Genomic DNA, 19,253 nt, shown 5'->3' with positions numbered 1-19,253 from the left:
CCATGATATAGAATATGAAATAAATAAAATAAAATAAATAAAAATAAAAAATGAAAAATATATAAATGATAAAAATGTTAGCTCGATATATGGAGCGTCATGCTTACATATGTGCAGAAAAAACGGTGGCGGTGGGATATGCATGTAAAGTACTACATTGACAACCTTGGGGGACCTCGGCTGTTTGAAATAGGGAATGTCACGATTGAAACATAACAGAACCCGGGGGAAATTTCAGAGGTTTATCTCAAAGGCCTCATTAAGACCGAACGGGTTAAGGCAGTTGAGTTTGTATATCCAAAACATCTCGCGCCTTTTGATCGACTTCATGATATTGTGGCAATCGGAGCTGATTTGTTCAATGGGCGTGATGGAAAAGCCAGTGGCGAGGCCCTTATAGCGAATGGTTGCGTGTCGAGACACGCTGTGCTTTAGAAAACCCTTTTTGATATTCGACCGATTTACCAATTTTTGGCTGTGATATACCCCTGCTCTACCTAGTGGACAGGTTAATAAATATTCACTAATTTGTCTGCTACATTGTCGGGTGACATTTACCAATTTTTGGCTATGATATACCCTTGCTCTACCTGGTAGACAGGTTAATAAATTTCAAAAAAAATTCTATTACATAGTTGGCTGACATTCACCAATTTTTAGCTGTGATATACCCCTGCTCTACCTAGTGGACAGGTTAATAAATTTCACTAATTTATCTGTTACATTTTTGGATAAAAATCACAAATTTTGTGCTGTGATATACCCCTGCTCTACCTAGTAGACAAGGAAATACATTTCACTAATTCGTCTGTTAAATTCTTGGGTGACATTTTACAATTTTGCACGGGAATAAACCCCTGCTCTGCATAGTTGACAGGGACCGAAATTTTTTAAAATCCTCTGTTCCATTGGTGAGTGACAGGGAATTAAATTTAAAAAATTCATCTTTAATAGAGTTGAGCAAGTTTACAGTTCGGGTTCGTACCGAACTTTAGGTTTTTCGGCACCCGGACCCGAACCCGAACATTTACGAAAAAGTTGGGGTTTGGGTTCGGTGTTCGGTGATTTTTATGCCGCTTTTTGAAAGGCTGCTGCAGCTGCTTTTTAAGCTGGATTTACTTAGCGCCGCCCGTCACTCTGCTCGGATTAGTGTAGGGAGAGGCTGCTGTGAGGGAGAGGTCAGGGAGCGATCTTATCAAGAACTGTTTTATGTACTCAGCGATCTACAGAAAAAGTGTTTTGTGGGTGCAGTGCACAATTTTTTTAAGCCTGCCCTGAGCCAACTACTGCTGAAAACGAACTTTTTTTTTCTTCATTTCATCAATATCAATACCTAATCGCCAGCCATTTTATGCAACGATAGTGCACCAGCATAGGCTATCTGCAAGTCCAGAAATACAGCTTTGGCATACTCGGGTGAAAAAAACCCTCTAATATAACCCTCTCTGGGATTAGACAAGCATAAATGACTGTCACATTTAGGACAGAAATACAGCTTTTTGGTTAGAGTGAAAAAAAACGTTAATATACTGCACATCTGTGATTACACATGCATAAGTCACTGTCACATTTAGGACAGAAATACAGCTTTTTTCTTACTAGGGTGAAAAAACTCTGTGATATACTGCACATCGGTGATTACATGTGCATAAGTCACTGTCACATTTAGGACACAAATACAGCTTTTTGGCTAGGGTGAAAAAAAACTCTGATATACTGCACATCTGTAATTACACATGCATAAGCAGTGGCGACTCTAGGAACAATATATAGGGGGGGCACAAAGATACCACAGTCAAAAATGGGGGGGGCAAAAACAAAATAAGTATATAGAAATAAGATTACAAAATACGAGAGAATTGCGATATGCAGGGATACAGTTATAATAAAGCAATTTACTTACAAAAGAAGCTACTCAGTCGTCTGCTGTGCCGTCCTCTGCTCGCTTCCGCGGATTCTTTCCCCTTCTTTCTGTCTCTCGTCAGTGCACAGGCGCAGTGTTATGGAGGATCTGTGGATGACACTATTATGGAGGATCTGTGGATGACACACTGTTATGGTGGATCTGTGGAAGACACATTATGCCTCTCATATCAGCCCCCATATCAGCCCTTATGCCTCATTAGCCCCCATTATAAGCCCTTATGCCTCATTAGCCCCCATTATTCTTCTTATTAGCCCCATTAGCCCCCATTATGCCTCATTAGCCCACATTATGCCTCTAATTAGCCCCCATTATGCCTCTTATTAGCCCCCATATGCCTCCAATTAGCCCCGTATGCCTCCAATTAGCCCCCATATGCCTCCAATTAGCCCCGTATGCCTCCAATTAGCCCCCATATGCCTTCAATTAGCCCCCATATGCCTCCTATTAGCCCACATATGCCTCCTATTAGCCCCCATATGCCTCCAATTAACCCCATATGCCTCCAATTAGCCCCATAGACCCCATATGCCTCCAATTAGCCCCCATATGCCTCCAATTAGCCCCCAATTAGCCCCCATATGCCTCCAATTAGCCCCCATATGCCTCCAATTAGCCCCATATGCCTCCTATTAGCCCCATATGCCTATTAGCCCCCATTTGCCTCCAATTAGCCCCATATGCCTCCTATTAGCCCCATATGCCTCCTATTAGCCCCATATGCCTCCAATTAGCCCCCAAATATGCCTCCAAATGCCCCCATATGCCTCCAATTAGCCCCCAAATATGCCTCCAATTAGCCCCTAAATATGCCTCCAATTAGCCCCATATGCCTCCTATTAGCCCCATATGCCTCCTATTAGCCCCCATATGCCTCCTATTAGCCCCCATAATGCCCCCAGCAGCCACATTTTTTATAAAAAAAAAAAAAAAAACACTTACCTCTCCTGCTCCTGGACGGACGCCGCCTGCCATTTTCTCCCTCCTCAGTCGACTGTGCTCTAAACTGGCGCGCACAGCGTGAGGTCACAGAGCGACCTTACGCTGTGCGCAGCCCTGCACAGCCGACAGCCGAGGACCAGGAAGCAGTGAGTACAGAACGTTCACCACTTCCTGGTCCTTCTGTACTAATGAGCGCTTCCATAATGGAAGCGCTCATTAGTATTCACTCGGGGGAATCAGCGGGGGGGCACCTGGGGGGGCAAGGAACAACATAGGGGGGGCAATTGCCCCCCCTCGCCCCCCTCTAGCGACGCCACTATGCATAAGTGATTGTAACCTCTGGAGGAACGTTGGCACCTGCCGCCCAGCAAACAGAGGATGTGCCACCAACAACACCACCTCCATCACCAAGCATCTCCACCATGTCACAGTGAAGCTTTCAGCTCTCCATCTAACAAACCTTTGAGAGAAAGCGTAAATTCCCACCTAGCCATCCTCGATTCCTGGCCCTAAATGCCAGCATTTCTAAACTGTTGGCTTTGAAATGCTGTCATTCAGGCTGGTGGAGACAGACAGCTTCAAACAGCTCATGACGCTTGCTGTCCCATAGTACGTCGTTCCCAGCCGCCACTACTTCTTCAGGAGAGCCGTGCCCTCCCTGCACAACCAAATAACGGATAAAATCAAGTGTGCACTGTGCAACGCCATCTGTGGCAAGGTCCACCTAACCATAAATACGTGGACCAGTAAGCACAGCCAGGGACGCTATATCTCCCTAACTGCACACTGGGTAATTGTAGTGGCGGCTGGGCCCCAGGCAGAGAGCTGTTTGCCGCACGTACTTCCGGCGCCAAGGATCGCAGGGCATCATTCTTTGCCTCCTCTTCCTACTCGGCTTCCTTCTCCTCGTCTTCCACCTCCTCATCCGCAATTATGGCAAGAGAGAAAAGGGAGAGGCGCTCATAGGGTAGTAAGCGGTGATAAGCAGATGAACGTGATGGATTGAATGTGCTCACCTTTGGGTGTTGTGCAGGTGTAAACGCACAACAGGTTAGATACACCAAAGGTTGGGAGGGTGAGCGAGGTCCGTGCTGCCGGTACCCGTTCAGTCCCTTTGGATGGAGTTGCCAAAAACTCCTAGGGAATGTTAGCTGCGAGAAGAGTGATTTGTGTCCGAAAACACACAATAAGGTACCTCTTTGGCGCACAGGGACGACCACAGTTTTAAGGTTTTTTGATATAAATACTATTTATTGTTCGGTTGATAACGCGTTTCGGAGTTTGTAACTCCTTTTTCAAATCTTGGGGGCGTCAACAGCAAGGGGCAACAGGCAAAAGGTGGCCGGGTGGCTGATGTGTGCTGCGTGTCTGGCGAGTGACGCCAGACACAGCAGCAGCACACATCAGCCACCCGGCCACCTTTTGCCTGTTGCCCCTTGCTGTTGGCGCCCCCAAGACTTGAAAAAGGAGTTACAAACTCCGAAACGCGTTGTCAACCGAACAATAAATAGTATTTATACCAAAAAAACTTGAAACTGTGGTCGTCCCTGTGCGCCAAACAGGTACCTTATCGTGTGTTTTCGGACACAAATCAACCTCCTCATCTGGTAAGCGACAGACCTTCACCACCAACTTCAGCACAGCCTGGGGTAAACGTCAGCAGGCCATTCTGAAACTCATATGTTTGGGGGACAGGCCCCACCCTGCGCAGGAGTTGTGGTGGGGTATATGGCCCACTACTGGAGGAGGAGGAGGAGGATGGGGATGAAGCAGGTTCACAGCGGGTTGGTATCCAACGCAGCTCGGGGCCATCACTGGTGCGTGGCTGGGGGGATACGGAGGATGTAGACGATACGCCTCCCACAGAGGACAGCTTGTCCTTACCTCTGGGCAGCCTGGCACACATGAGCGATTACATGCTGCAGTGCCTGCGTAACGACTGCAGAGTTGCCCACATTTTAACGTGTGCTACAAAGACAATGTATCGTCCTTAATTCCCTCACTGGAGCGTGATCGGAAGATGCGCGACTACAGGCACACGCTGGTAGACGTGCTCCTGAGAGCATTCCTGACTGACAACGGGGGACAAGTGGAAGCACAAGGTGAAGGCAGGAGAGGAGGAAGAGGTCGCCAACACAGCTGTGTCAGCGCCAGCACCTCAGAAGGCAGGGTTAACATGGCCGACATGTGGAAAAGCTTTGGCACATCGCCGCAACAACCGGCCCCAACTGCTAATATGGAGCGTGTTAGCAGGAGGCAGCATTTGAACAACATGGTGGAACAGTACCTGTGCACAGAACTACACATACTGACTGATGGTTCTGCCCCATTCAACTTCTGGGTCTCCAAATTGTCCACATGGCCAGAGCTTGCCCTGTATGCCTTGGAGGTGCTGGTCTGCACTGCAGCCAGTGTACTCTCTGAACGTGTATTTAGCACGGCTGGAGGCGTCATTACAAACAGACGCAGCCGCCTGTCCACAGCCAACATGGACAAGCTCACATTCATTAAAATGAACCAGGTCTGAATCCCACAAGACTTATCTGTACCTTGTGCAGAATAGACATTTATACCACCATCAAACATACATTCTTGTACTCAAGTCAAGTGCAATGATTCTTTGTTTTCCTTTTTTTTATTTGTCCCAATATTTTGGGGGCTACATACCAAATAAAAAATAAAATAAAACATTGTTGGCTACATGTTCCTCCTCCATTGCTGCCTCCACCTACAACACCACATTCACCGCCTCCTCAACCTCCGACTCCATATCCACCTCCTTCTCTGAGTTGCAGGTTAATAATTTGTAATTTTTAGTTATTTTATTTCATTTTAAGTTATTTCCGTATCCACATTTGTTCGCAGAGCAGTTGCAATGCTGTTAAGCACATTTTACTGCCTTTTTCATCCCTCTAGCCTTTTCAAGGACTATTTTAGAGCCATTTTAATAAAAAAAATTGCAATTTTAGTGCCCTAAATTGAAAAAAATCTTATTTTCAATTGTCGGGTGACATTTTACCATTTTTGGGGTATACAAACCCCTGATATGCCTGGGTGACAGGGGCCTAAATCTCTCAAAATCCTTTGTTGTATTGCTGGGTGACATGAACCCCCTTTTGCCGTGAATGAACCCCTGCTGCGCCTGGGTGACAGGGGCCTAAATCTCTCAAAATCTTCTGTTCAATTACTGGGTGACATGTACCCCCTTTTGCCTTGAATGAACCCCTGCTCTGCATTGCTGACAGGGAACTAAATTTTGTGAAAACATCTGTTACTGATCGGAAGATGTGCGAATACAAGCGCACGCTGATGATAGCATTCCCACCTGACAGCGGTGGCACAGTGGAAGCACAAGGGAAAGGCAGGGGAGGAGGAAGAGGTCGCTAACGCAGCTGGGGCACCGCCAGCACCTGAGAAGGCAGGGTTAGCATGGCCCAAATGTGGAGAAGCTTTGTCAGCCTTGGAGGTGTTGACCTGCCCTGCAGCCAGTGTATAGTGTGAACGTGTGTTTAGCATGGCAGAGAGCATTATCACAGGCCGCAGCCAATGTGGACAAGCTTACGTTTAATAAAATGAACCAGGCATGGATCCGACAGGACTTGTCCGTTCCTTGTGCAGAATAGACATTTATACCAGCCTCAACCATCCATTCTTGTACTCAAGTGCACTTATTCTTAGTTTTATTTTGCTATATGTCCCAATATTTGGGGGGATACCCCAATTTAAAAATAAAAATAACACAAATCAGTATTGGCTACCTAATCCTCCTTCACCGCCGCTTCCACCTACACCACCATGTCAACCTACACCGCCACATTCACCCATCTACCGCCTCCTCAACCTCCTACTCCTAGATCCAGATTGTTATTTTAAATTTTTCTGTATTTTATTTTAAGTAATTTCCCTATCCTCATTTGTTTGCAGAACAGTTGCCATGCTCTTAAGCACATTTTGATGCCTTTTGCAGCCCTCTAGCCCTTTCCAGGACTATTTTAGAGCCATTTTAGTGCCCAACAGTTCGGTTCCCCTTTGACTTCAATGGGGTTCGGGTTCGGGGTCAAGTTCGGGTCCCGAACCCGAACTTTAATTTTCAAGTTCGGCCGAACCTGCCGAACCCGAACATCCAGGTGTCCGCACAACTCTAGTCTTTAATTGACGAGCGCTCCCTCATTTCATTCAATGCTTCAACTTTAACAACTTGTCCCACATTTCTGCTTGATCACATTGAACTGATTAACCTCCCTTGGCTGTGGTATCTCTTTCTCACGCTCTGTCTCTGGCGTGGAACCCTGATTAGCTGTTAACCGTGAGCAACATTGTAGGTGCAGAAAAGGGCATCGACACTTGATAAAGAAAATATCCAAATGGATCGTGGACATCACGGGGATGAGCGATCAGGCAGAAGTTATCTAGAGTCAACAAAGCAGCAGCATGGCCTCTCTTGTCTAATGTTTCCAAATCCAAAATATCTCAATAACATTCCCTATAATTTTTTCTTAATCATTCCAATAACATGGCATCTTAAGAGTCATGTATTGTTATTTATCATCACTACCTCCCCGAGTCGGGAGTGGGCAATTGCTGCACTCCCACCCTTTACTTAAAAGCTTCGGCTTCAATAATTTTTCCTACATTTCCACTCAATCACATTTAATTTTGTTGTGGAAAAATTATTGTTCGCCGTATGGTCGCCATCTATCCTATGGAGATGCGCAGATTTGTTCACATTCGCGTTCGCATCTGCACAGAGACTTTCGCACGATGGTCTGGTCGTCCCGACCTGTAGCTGATTTGTGCCTGGCCTGGTATTACTGCAGGATACCATTGTCATGGCACCGGCTGAGGAGGGAGGGATGGGGACCGTCGAGCGGGGGGTTCTTCATCCATGAGGATAAGCGCGGCAATGGAAAGGGCGCGAATATGTGTGTGAACGCGATCATTCACATCTTCGCCAGCCAATCACTTCATACCATAACCTGTCTCCTCATTGGTCATGATTTTAAGACTGCCTTTCAGCCAATCACTTCATACCATAACCTGTCTCCTCATTGGTGATGATTGTAAGACCGCCTCCCATCTTCTGGTATAAATAAACCACGCCTAGCCGCTGGGAGGCAGGCACATTATTGGAACCTACTTGAGAACGTCTCTGTGATGTTATTTTGGAGGAATTGCGCACACATTGACGCACAGTACACCAGGGATTTCCAGATTGTACTTCTGGCGGCCGTTTTTCTCGGTTGTGAGAACGAGACAAAGGAGCACACGGCGACATCAACTTCATACATTGACCTCCCTTGGATGTGGTATCCCTTTCTTACGCTCTGTCTCCGGCATGGAACCCTGATTTGCCGCTAACCGTTATCAACATGGTAGGCGCAAAAAAGAACATCAAAAGTTGATAGAGCAGATATCCAATTGGATCGTGAACATCACGGGGACGTGCGAAATGGTGGAGTAGTATGTGTGCACACGCCTACAAGTATTGACTGATGGGTCAGCCTCCTTCAACTTCTGGGTCTCCAAATTGGGCACATGGCCTGAGCTTGCCCTTTACGCCTTGGAGGTGCTGGCCTGCCCTGCAGCCATTGTATTGTCTGAACATTTGTTTAGCACGGGTGGAGGAGTTCATCACAGGTTATATTTCCCAATGTTTTGGGGTGTACCCTAATTTAAACAAAAATTTAAATTAAAATAAAACAAAAAAACAGTGTTGGCTACCTCCACCTCCTCCACTGTCGCTTCCACTTACACCGCCACATTCAATGCCTCCTCAACCTCCTACTCCATATGGACCTCGTCCTCCAAGATCAAGATTATTATTTTTTATTTTTACGTATCTTATGTGATTTTAAGTAATTTCCCTATCCGCACTTGCCATGCTCTTAACCACATTTTGGTACCATTTGAGGCCCTCTAGCCCTTTCCATGACTTTTTTAGAGCCATTTTAATGCTCAAAAGCTCGGGTCCCCAATGACTTCAATAGGGTTCGGGTTCGGGGTCAAGTTTGGGTACCGAACTCAAACTTTTTTGTGAAGTTCAGTAGAGTTGAGTGGACACCTAGATGTTCGCGTTCGGCCGAACTTCACAAAACAGTTTGAGTTCGGGACCCAAACATAACCCGAACTTGACCCGAACCCCATTGAAGTCAATGGGGACCTGAACTTTTCCCTGTCACTTATTCAGAGCAGGGGTTTAATCACTGCAAAATGGTCAAATGTCACCCAAGAATGTAACAATAAAATTAGTGAAATGTTTTTACCTGTCTACTAAGTATAGCAGGGGTATATCACAGCCAAAAATTGGTGAATTTTACCCGAAAATGTAACAGACAAATTAGTGACTTTTTTTAACGATCTAATAGGTAAAGCAGGGGTATATCACAGCCAACAATTGTTTAATTTCACCTGAATATGTAACAGACAACTTAGTGACATTTTTTTACCTGTCTACTAGTTATAGCAGTGGTATATTACAGCCAAAAATTGGTGTATTTCCACTGAAGATTTGCGTTCACATGATCCTATGTGATGGGGAGTACCCTATAGTAACGTACCCACTCAGTGTACATAAACATACACAAACAAAGGATAAACTGAGACTAGACAGGTATAGTAGCAAAATATACATATACTTTATTAGACAATACATAGGGGTACATAGGGGTACGTGGCTCTCCTGAGTTGGACAGTCTTTAATTTTATGGGTATGTAATTTCATAGCGTATGGCTACCTTCTGCTTTGCAAAACAAATGTCTTTGTGATACAATATAGTTACTTTTATATTTGCTGCAGTGGTCGATCTCTGTGATCTTTGACTTCATTTGTTACTTAGGTGATCGATTCCTGTATATATAGTTTTATATATGTATATGCCTCTATACATGGCTCTATTTTTTGGGCACTGGCAGTAACCTTATTTGCCTTTATGGTGATATATACATATATGTTCACACATGTCTATGGGACTTGGTTCTCCATTTCTATGATAGATGATATTATACACATATGCACTTTTTTGCTGAGATTTAGACACTAGTCTTTATCGCAAGTGGATGGGATAATTTGAGTGACCAGTTGCTATACACGTGTATGTCTCGTGCTGGGATTTTTTGTCTTTGGTGCACTGGCAACCTCCTGTGTAGAGTTATATACTTGTATACCAGCATAACTGTGGACACTTGTGACATCTCTAACATACCGTATGAGACAGGTCTTGTCCTATATGCGTGTATATATGTGTATATGTTTGGAGATATACATCTGTATTTTTTCTGGACATTTTGTACAATTGTGTGTGACATCCGCATAAGTCAGTGCGTCTGTTGTACATTTTAGCTTTTTGATAGCCTTACTGCCCTCTATCCTTAATTGTTATGTAACTATGTTATGTCCCCTCAGATGTAGTCCACCTTTTTATCTGATGTGACACATCACACATAATAAACTTTTTTATATATTGTCTAATAAAGTATATCTACTCTTAGTTTATCCTTTGTTTGTGTAGATAGAGCAGGGGTATATCACCCCCCCAAAATTGGTTATTTCACCAGAATAAGTAACAGACAAATGAATGACATTTTTTACCTGTCTACTAGGTATAGCACCCCAAAATGTAACAGACAAATTAGTGAAATGTTTTTACCTGTCTACTAGGTAGAGCAGGAGTATATCACACCCAAAAATTGGTTAATTTCACCTGAATATGTAACAGAAAAATTCATGATTTTTTTTTTTTACCTAATAGGTATAGCAGTGGTATATCGAAGCCAAAAATTTGTGAATTTCACCCGAAAATGTAACAGACAAATCAGTGAAATGTTTTTACCTGTCTACTAGGTACAGCAGGGGTATATCACACCCAAAAATTGGTGAATTTCACCCAAATATGTAACAGACAAATTAATGAAATGTTACCTGTCTACTAGGTGGAGCAGGGGTATATCACACCCATAAATTGGTGAATTTCACCCGAAAATGTAGCTGACAAATTAGTGAAATGTTTTTACCTGTCTAATTGGTACAGCAGGAACACCCAAAATATTGTTAATTTCACCCGAAAATGCAACAGACAAATTAGTGAAATGTTTTTACCTGTCTACTAGGTACAGCACGAACACCAAAACATTGGTGAATTTCAACCGAAAATGTAACTGACAAATTAGTGAAATGTTTTTTCCTGTCTACTAGGTATAGCAGAGGTGTATCACACCCAAATATTTGTGAATTTGACAGGAATACGTAACAGACAAATTAGTGAAATGTTTGTACCTGTCTACTAGGTAGAGCGGGGGTATATCACACCCAAAAAATTGTTAATTTCACCCAAATATGTAACAGACAAATTCCTGATTTTTTTTTACCTAATAGGTATAGCAGTGTTATATCACACCTAAAAATTGGTAAATTTTCCCCGAATATGTAACAGACAAATTAGTGAAATGTTTTCACCTGTCTACTAGGTATAGCAGGGGTATATCACACCCAAAAATTTGTGAATATCCCCTCAGTCATGCACCAGTGATGGCCATGAGCTGGTTTGGGTGCCACCCTGCTGTGAACACGGTTCCTCCTCCTCCATCTCCTCCTCCTCATCCTCCACCTCATTATCCTCCAGAACTGTGCCCCGGCTGGACAATTGTGTACCTGGCGCTTGTGGGTACAGGAACATACCCTCGGAGCCTCTAAACTTGTAAATGACTGGCCAGAAACCCTATGAAATGATCCCTCTTCCTCCTCCTCCACCTGTGCCACATCTTCTTCCATCATCGCCAGAAGTTTTTTTTCAAAGAGGCATAGAAGTGGGATAGTAACGCTGAGAACGGCATCATCGGCACTGGCCATGTTGGTGGAGTACTCGAAACAGCGCAACAAGGAACACAGGTCTCGCATGGAGGCCCAGTCATTGGTGGTTAAGTGATGCTATTCCGCAGAGCGACTCACCGGTGCGTGCTACAGATGAAACTCCACTATCGCCTGCTGCTGCTCGCACAGTCTGGCCAGCATGTGCAAGGTGGAGTTCCACCTTCTGGGCACGTCGCATATGAGCCGGTGAGCTGGAAGGCCGAAATTATGCTGCAGCGCTGACAGGCGAGCAGCAGCAGGGGGAGAACGCCGAAAGTCTGCACAGACGGCCCGCACTTTATGCAACAGCTCTGACATATCGGGGTAATTTTTAAGGAACCTCTATACCACCAAATTCAGCACATACGCCAGGCAAGGGATGTGCATCAAACCGGCTAGTCCCAGAGCTGCTACGAGATTTTGCCCATTATCGCACACCACCAGGCCAGGCTTGAGGCTCACTGGCACCAACCACTTATCGGTCTGTTGTTCTATGCCCGTCCACAGCTCCTGCAAGGTGTGGGGTTTGTCCCACAAACAGATACGTTTTTAAACTGACTGCTGTCGTTTACCCCTGGCTGTGCTGAAGTTGGTGGTGAATGTGTTACGCTGACCGGATGAGGAGGTGGTAGAGGATGAGGAAGGGGAGTAGGATGAGGAAGCAACAGGAGACAAACTGAAGCACCTTGCAATCCTCGGTGGTGGAAGGACAGGCGGCAAATTGCTATTCGCCTCAGACCCAGCCACCACTGCATTTACCCAGTGTGCTGTTAGGGAGTTATAACGTCCCTGACTATGCTTACTGGTCCACGTATCCGTGGTTAGGTGGACCTTGCCACAGATGGCGTTGTGAAGTGCACACCTGATTTTGTCCCCCACTTGGTTGTGCAGGGAAGGGATGGCTCGTCTGGAAAAGTAGTAGTGGCTGGGCACGATGTACTGTGGGACAGCCACCGCCATAAGGATTTTAAAACTCTCTGTCTCCACCAGACAGAATGACAGCATTTCAAAGGCCAGTAATTTGAAATGCTAGCATTCGGGGCCAGGGATCACGGGTGGGTAGGGGAGTACTTCCTTTTCCGCTCCAGTGTTTGGGAGATGGAGAGCTGAACGCTTCCATGGGACATTGTGGAGATGCTTGGTGACCCAGGTGGTGGTGTTGCTGGCAGATCCTCTGTTTGCTGGGTGGCAGGCGCCACTGTCACTCCAGAGGTGGATGAAGAGGCCGAGACTGCAGCAGAAGAGTAAGCAGGAGGAGCCAGAGACCTTTCTTGGTGTTTGAGCTGTCTACTCCACTGCAGGTCATGCATTTTGTGCTTAGGTTGAGAATGTTTATGCCTGGCTTTGGTGTGCTCGGTCCCTTGCTTCTTTGGGCAGTAGAAGGCGTACTGTCTTGGGGAAGGCCGCTCCGTTTTTGTACCCTGCTCCCTCTTCTGATGTTGGTGGCTCTGTGCGACCACTGCTTCTTCCGCCAAACTACAGAGGTCACTTGCATGACCTTGATTCCATGTGGGGTCGAGGACCTCATCATCCTCCACATCATCTTCCCCCCAGTGCTTTATTAATGAGGGAGCCAGTATAGGAATGTATAAGAAAACATTGGGGTTTAACGTATGGGATATAGGTTTAGGTTTTATAGTTTTATATAAGTTTTATTGCCTAATATTAGAGTTGAGCGAACACCTGGATGTTCGGGTTCGAGAAGTTCGGCCGAACTTCCCGGAAATGTTCGGGTTCGGGATCCGAACCCGATCCGAACTTCGTCCCGAACCCCATTGAAGTCAAAGGGGACCCGAACTTTTCGGCACTAAAACGGCTGTAAAACAGCCCAGGAAAGGGCTAGAGGGCTGCAAAAGGCAGCAACATGTAGGTAAATCCCCTGCAAACAAATGTGGATAGGGAAATGAATTAAAATAAAAATTTAATAAATAAAAATTAACCAAAATCAATTGGAGAGAGGTCCCATAGCAGAGAATCTGGCTTCCCGTCACCCACCACTGGAACAGTCCATTCTCAGATATTTAGGCCCCGGCACCCAGGCAGAGGAGAGAGGTCCCGTAACAGAGAATCTGGCTTCATGTCAGCAGAGAATCAGTCTTCATATCATAGCAGAGAATCAGGCTTCACGTCACCCACCACTGCAACAGTCCATTTTCATAAATTTAGGCCCAGCACCCAGGCAGAGGAGAGAGGTCCCGTAACAGAGGATCTGGCTTCATGTCAGCAGAGAATCAGTCTGCATGTCATAACAGAGAATCAGGCTTCACGTCAGCCACCACTGCAACAGTCCATTTTCATAAATTTAGGCCCAGCACCCAGGCAGAGGAGAGAGGTCCCGTAACAGAGGATCTGGCTTCATGTCAGCAGAGAATCAGTCTGCATGTCATAGCAGAGAATCAGGCTTCACGTCAGCCACCACTGCAAAAGTCCATTGGCATATATTTACGACCAGCACCCAGGCAGAGGAGAGAGGTCCCGTAACAGACAATCTGGCTTCATGTCAGCAGAGAATTAGTCTGCATGTCATAGCAGAGAATGAGGCTTCACGTCAGCCACCACTGCAACAGTCCATTGGCATATATTTAGGCCCAGCACCCAGGCAGAGGAGAGAGGTCCCGTAACAGACAATCTGGCTTCATGTCAGCAGAGAATTAGTCTGCATGTCATAGCAGAGAATGAGGCTTCACGTCAGCCACCACTGCAACAGTCCATTGGCATATATTTAGGCCCAGCACCCAGGCAGAGGAGAGAGGTCCCGTAACAGACAATCTGGCTTCATGTCAGCAGAGAATTAGTCTGCATGTCATAGCAGAGAATGAGGCTTCACGTCAGCCACCACTGCAACAGTCCATTGGCATATATTTAGGCCCAGCACCCAGGCAGAGGAGAGAGGTCCCGTAACAGACAATCTGGCTTCATGTCAGCAGAGAATCAGTCTGCATGTCATAGCAGAGAATGAGGCTTCACGTCAGCCACCACTGCAACAGTCCATTGGCATATATTTAGGCCCAGCACCCAGGCAGAGGAGAGAGGTACCGTAACAGACAATCTGGCTTCATGTCAGCAGAGAATCAGTCTGCATGTCATAGCAGAGAATCAGGCTTCACGTCACCCACCACTGTAAGAGTCCATTTTCATAAATTTAGGCCCAGCACCCAGGCAGAGGAGAGAGGTCCCGTAACAGAGGATCTGGCTTCATGTCAGCAGAGAATTAGTCTGCATGTCATAGCAGAGAATGAGGCTTCACGTCAGCCACCACTGCAACAGTCCATTGGCATATATTTAGGCCCAGATCAAAGGCAGAGGAGAGAGGTCCCGTAACAGACAATCTGGCTTCATGTCAGCAGAGAATCAGTCTGCATGTCATAGCAGAGAATCAGGCTTCACGTCACCCACCACTGCAACAGTCCATTGTCATAAATTTAGGCCCAGCACCCAGGCAGAGGAGAGAGGTCCCGTAACAGACAATCTGGCTTCATGTCAGCAGAGAATTAGTCTACATGTCATAGCAGAGAATGAGGCTTCACGTCACCCACCACTGTAAGAGTCCATTTTCATAAGTTTAGGCCAAGCACCCAGGCAGAGGAGAGAGGTCCTGTAACAGAGGATCTGGCTTCATGTCAGCAGAGAATCAGTCTTCATGTCATAGCAGAGAATCAGGCTTCACGTCAGCCACCACTGTAAGAGTCCATTTTCATAAGTTTAGGCCCAGCACCCAGGCAGAGGAGAGAGGTCCCGTAACAGACAATCTGGCTTCATGTCAGCAGAGAATTAGTCTGCATGTCATAGCAGAGAATGAGGCTTCACGTCACCCACCACTGCAACAGTCCATTGGCATATATTTAGGCCCAGCACACAGGCAGAGGAGAGAGGTCCCGTAACAGACAATCTGGCTTCATGTCAGCAGAGAATCAGTCTGCATGTCATAGCAGAGAATCAGGCTTCACGTCACCCACCACTGCAACAGTCCATTGTCATAAATTTAGGCCCAGCACCCAGGCAGAGGAGAGAGGTCCCGTAACAGACAATCTGGCTTCATGTCAGCAGAGAATTAGTCTGCATGTCATAGCAGAGAATGAGGCTTCACGTCACCCACCACTGTAAGAGTCCATTTTCATAAGTTTAGGCCCAGCACCCAGGCAGAGGAGAGAGGTCCCGTAACAGAGGATCTGGCTTCATGTCAGCAGAGAATCAGTCTTCATGTCATAGCAGAGAATCAGGCTTCACGTCAGCCACCACTGTAAGAGTCCATTTTCATGAGTTTAGGCCCAGCACCCAGGCAGAGGAGAGAGGTCCTGTAACAGACAATCTGGCTTCATGTCAGCAGAGAATTAGTCTGCATGTCATAGCAGAGAATGAGGCTTCACGTCACCCACCACTGCAACAGTCCATTGGCATATATTTAGGCCCAGCACCCAGGCAGAGGAGAGAGGTCCCGTAACAGACAATCTGGCTTCATGTCAGCAGAGAATCAGTCTGCATGTCATAGCAGAGAATCAGGCTTCACGTCAGCCACCACTGCAACAGTCCATTGGCATATATTTAGGCCCAGCACCCAGGCAGAGGAGAGAGGTCCCGTAACAGAGGATCTGGCTTCATGTCAGCAGAGAATCATTCTGCATGTCATAGCAGAGAATCAGGCTTCACGTCACCCAACATTGGAACAGTCCATTGGCATATATTTAGGCCCCATGCACCCAGACAGAGGAGAGGTTCATTCAACTTTGGGTAGCCTCGCAATATAATGGTAAAATGAAAATAAAAATAGGATTGAATGAGGAAGTGCCCTGAAGTCCAATAATATATGGTTAAGGGGAGGTAGTTAATGTCTAATCTGGACAAAGGACGGACAGATCCTGTGGGATCCATGCCTGGTTCATTTTTATGAACGTCAGCTTGTCCACATTGGCTGTAGACAGGCGGCTGCGTTTGTCTGTAATGACGCCCCCTGCCGTGCTGAATACACGTTCAGACAAAACGCTGGCCGCCGGGCAGGCCAGCACCTCCAAGGCATAAAAGGCTAGCTCTGGCCACGTGGACAATTTAGAGACCCAGAAGTTGAATGGGGCCGAACCATCAGTCAGTACGTGGAGGGGTGTGCACATGTACTGTTCCACCATGTTAGTGAAATGTTGCCTCCTGCTAACACGTTGTGTATCAGGTGGTGGTGCAGTTAGCTGTGGCGTGTTGACAAAAGTTTTCCACATCTCTGCCATGCTAACCCTGCCCTCAAAGGAGCTGGCATTGACACAGCTGCCTTGGCGACCTCTTGCTCCTCCTCTGCCTTGGCCTTGGGCTTCCACTTGTTCCCCTGTGACATTTGGGAATGCTCTCAGTAGCGCGTCTACCAACGTGCGCTTGTACTCGCGCATCTTCCTATCACGCTCCAGTGCAGGAAGTAAGGTGGGCACATTGTCTTTGTAGCGTGGATCCAGCAGGGTGGCAACCCAGTAGTCCGCACAGGTTAAAATGTGGGCAACTCTGCTGTCGTTGCGCAGGCACTGCAGCATGTAGTCGCTCATGTGTGCCAGGCTGCCCAGGGGTAAGGACAAGCTGTCCTCTGTGGGAGGCGTATCGTCATCGTCCTGCCTTTCCCCCCAGCCACGCACCAGTGATCGACCCGAGCTGCGTTGGGTGCCACCCCGCTGTGACCATGCTTCATCCTCATCCTCCTCCTCCTCATCCTCGTCCTCCTCGTCCTCCAGTAGTGGGCCCTGGCTGGCCACATTTGTACCTGGCCTCTGCTGTTGCCAAAAACCTCCCTCTGAGTCACTTCGAAGAGACTGGCCTGAAAGTGCTAAAAATGACCCCTCTTCCTCCTCCTCCTCCTCCTCCTCCTGGGCCACCTCCTCTTCCATCATCGCCCTAAGTGTTTTCTCAAGGAGACATAGAAGTGGTATTGTAACGCTGATAACGGCGTCATCGCCACTGGCCATGTTGGTGGAGTACTCGAAACAGCGCAACAGGGCACACAGGTCTCGCATGGAGGCCCAGTCATTGGTGGTGAAATGGTGCTGTTCTGTAGTGCGACTGATCCGTGCGTGCTGCAGCTGAAACTCCACTATGGCCTGCTGCTGCTCGCACAGTCTGTCCTGCATGTGCAAGGTGGAGTTCCACCTGGTGGGCACGTCGCATATGAGGCGGTGAGCGGGAAGGCCGAAGTTACGCTGTAGCGCAGACAGGCGAGCAGCAGCAGGATGTGAACGCCGGAAGCGCGAACAGATGGCCCGCACTTTATGCAGCAGCTCTGACATGTCGGGGTAGTTATGAATGAACTTCTGCACCACCAAATTCAGCACATGCGCCAAGCAAGGGATGTGCGTCAAATTGGCTAGTCCCAGAGCTGCAACGAGATTTCGCCCATTATCACACACCACCAGGCCGGGCTTGAGGCTCACCGGCAGCAACCACTCGTCGGTCTGTTGTTCAATACCCCGCCACAACTCCTGTGGGGTGAGGGGCCTGTCCCCCAAACATAGGAGTTTCAGAATGGCCTGCTGACGTTTACCCCGGGCTGTGCTGAATTTGGTGGTGAAGGTGTGTGGCTGACTGGATGAGCAGGTGGAAGAAGAGGAGGAGGAAGCCGAGAAGGAGGAGGTGGCAACAGGAGGCAAAGAATGTTGCCCTGCGATCCTTGGCGGCGGAAGGACGTGCGCCAAACAGCTCTCCGCCTGGGGCCCAGCTGCCACTACATTTACCCAGTGGGCAGTTAGGGAGATATAGCGTCCCTGGCCGTGCTTACTGGTCCACGTATCTGTGGTTAGGTGCACCTTGCCACAGATGGCGTTGCGCAGTGCACACTTGATTTTATCGGATACTTGGTTGTGCAGGGAAGGCACGGCTCTCTTGGAGAAGTAGTGGCGGCTGGGAACAACATACTGTGGGACAGCAAGCGACATGAGCTGTTTGAAGCTGTCTGTGTCCACCAGCCTAAATGACAGCATTTCATAGGCCAGTAGTTTAGAAATGCTGGCATTCAGGGCCAGGGATCGAGGGTGGCTAGGTAGGAATTTACGCTTTCTCTCAAATGTTTGTGAGATGGAGAGCTGAACGCTGGCATGTGACATGGTTGAGACGCTTGGTGACGGAGGTGGTGGTGTTGGTGGTACATCCCCTGTTTGCTGGGCGGCAGGTGCCAACGTTCCTCCAGAGGCGGAGGAAGAGGCCGAGGCGGCAGCAGCAGAAGAGGCCGAGGCGGCATCAGCAGAAGAGATAGCAGGGGGAGCCTGAGTGACTTCCTTGGTTTTAAGGTGTTTACTCCACTGCAGTTCATGCTTTGCATGCAGGTGCCTGGTCATGCAGGTTGTGCTCAGGTTCAGAACGTTAATGCCTCGCTTCAGGCTCTGATGGCACAGCGTGCAAACCACTCGGGTCTTGTCGTCAGCACATTGTTTGAAGAAGTGCCATGCCAGGGAACTCCTTGAAGCTGCCTTTGGGGTGCTCGGTCCCAGATGGCGGCGGTCAGTAGCAGGCGGAGTCTCTTGGCGGCGGGTGTTCTGCTTTTGCCCACTGCTCCCTCTTTTGCTACGCTGTTGGCTCGGT

Source organism: Bufo gargarizans, chromosome 2 (assembly GCF_014858855.1).
Source record: "Bufo gargarizans isolate SCDJY-AF-19 chromosome 2, ASM1485885v1, whole genome shotgun sequence".
NCBI classification, from domain to species: Eukaryota; Metazoa; Chordata; class Amphibia; order Anura; family Bufonidae; genus Bufo; species Bufo gargarizans.
The sequence above is the reverse complement of the archived record's forward strand: the minus strand, read 5'-3'. Positions refer to the sequence as shown.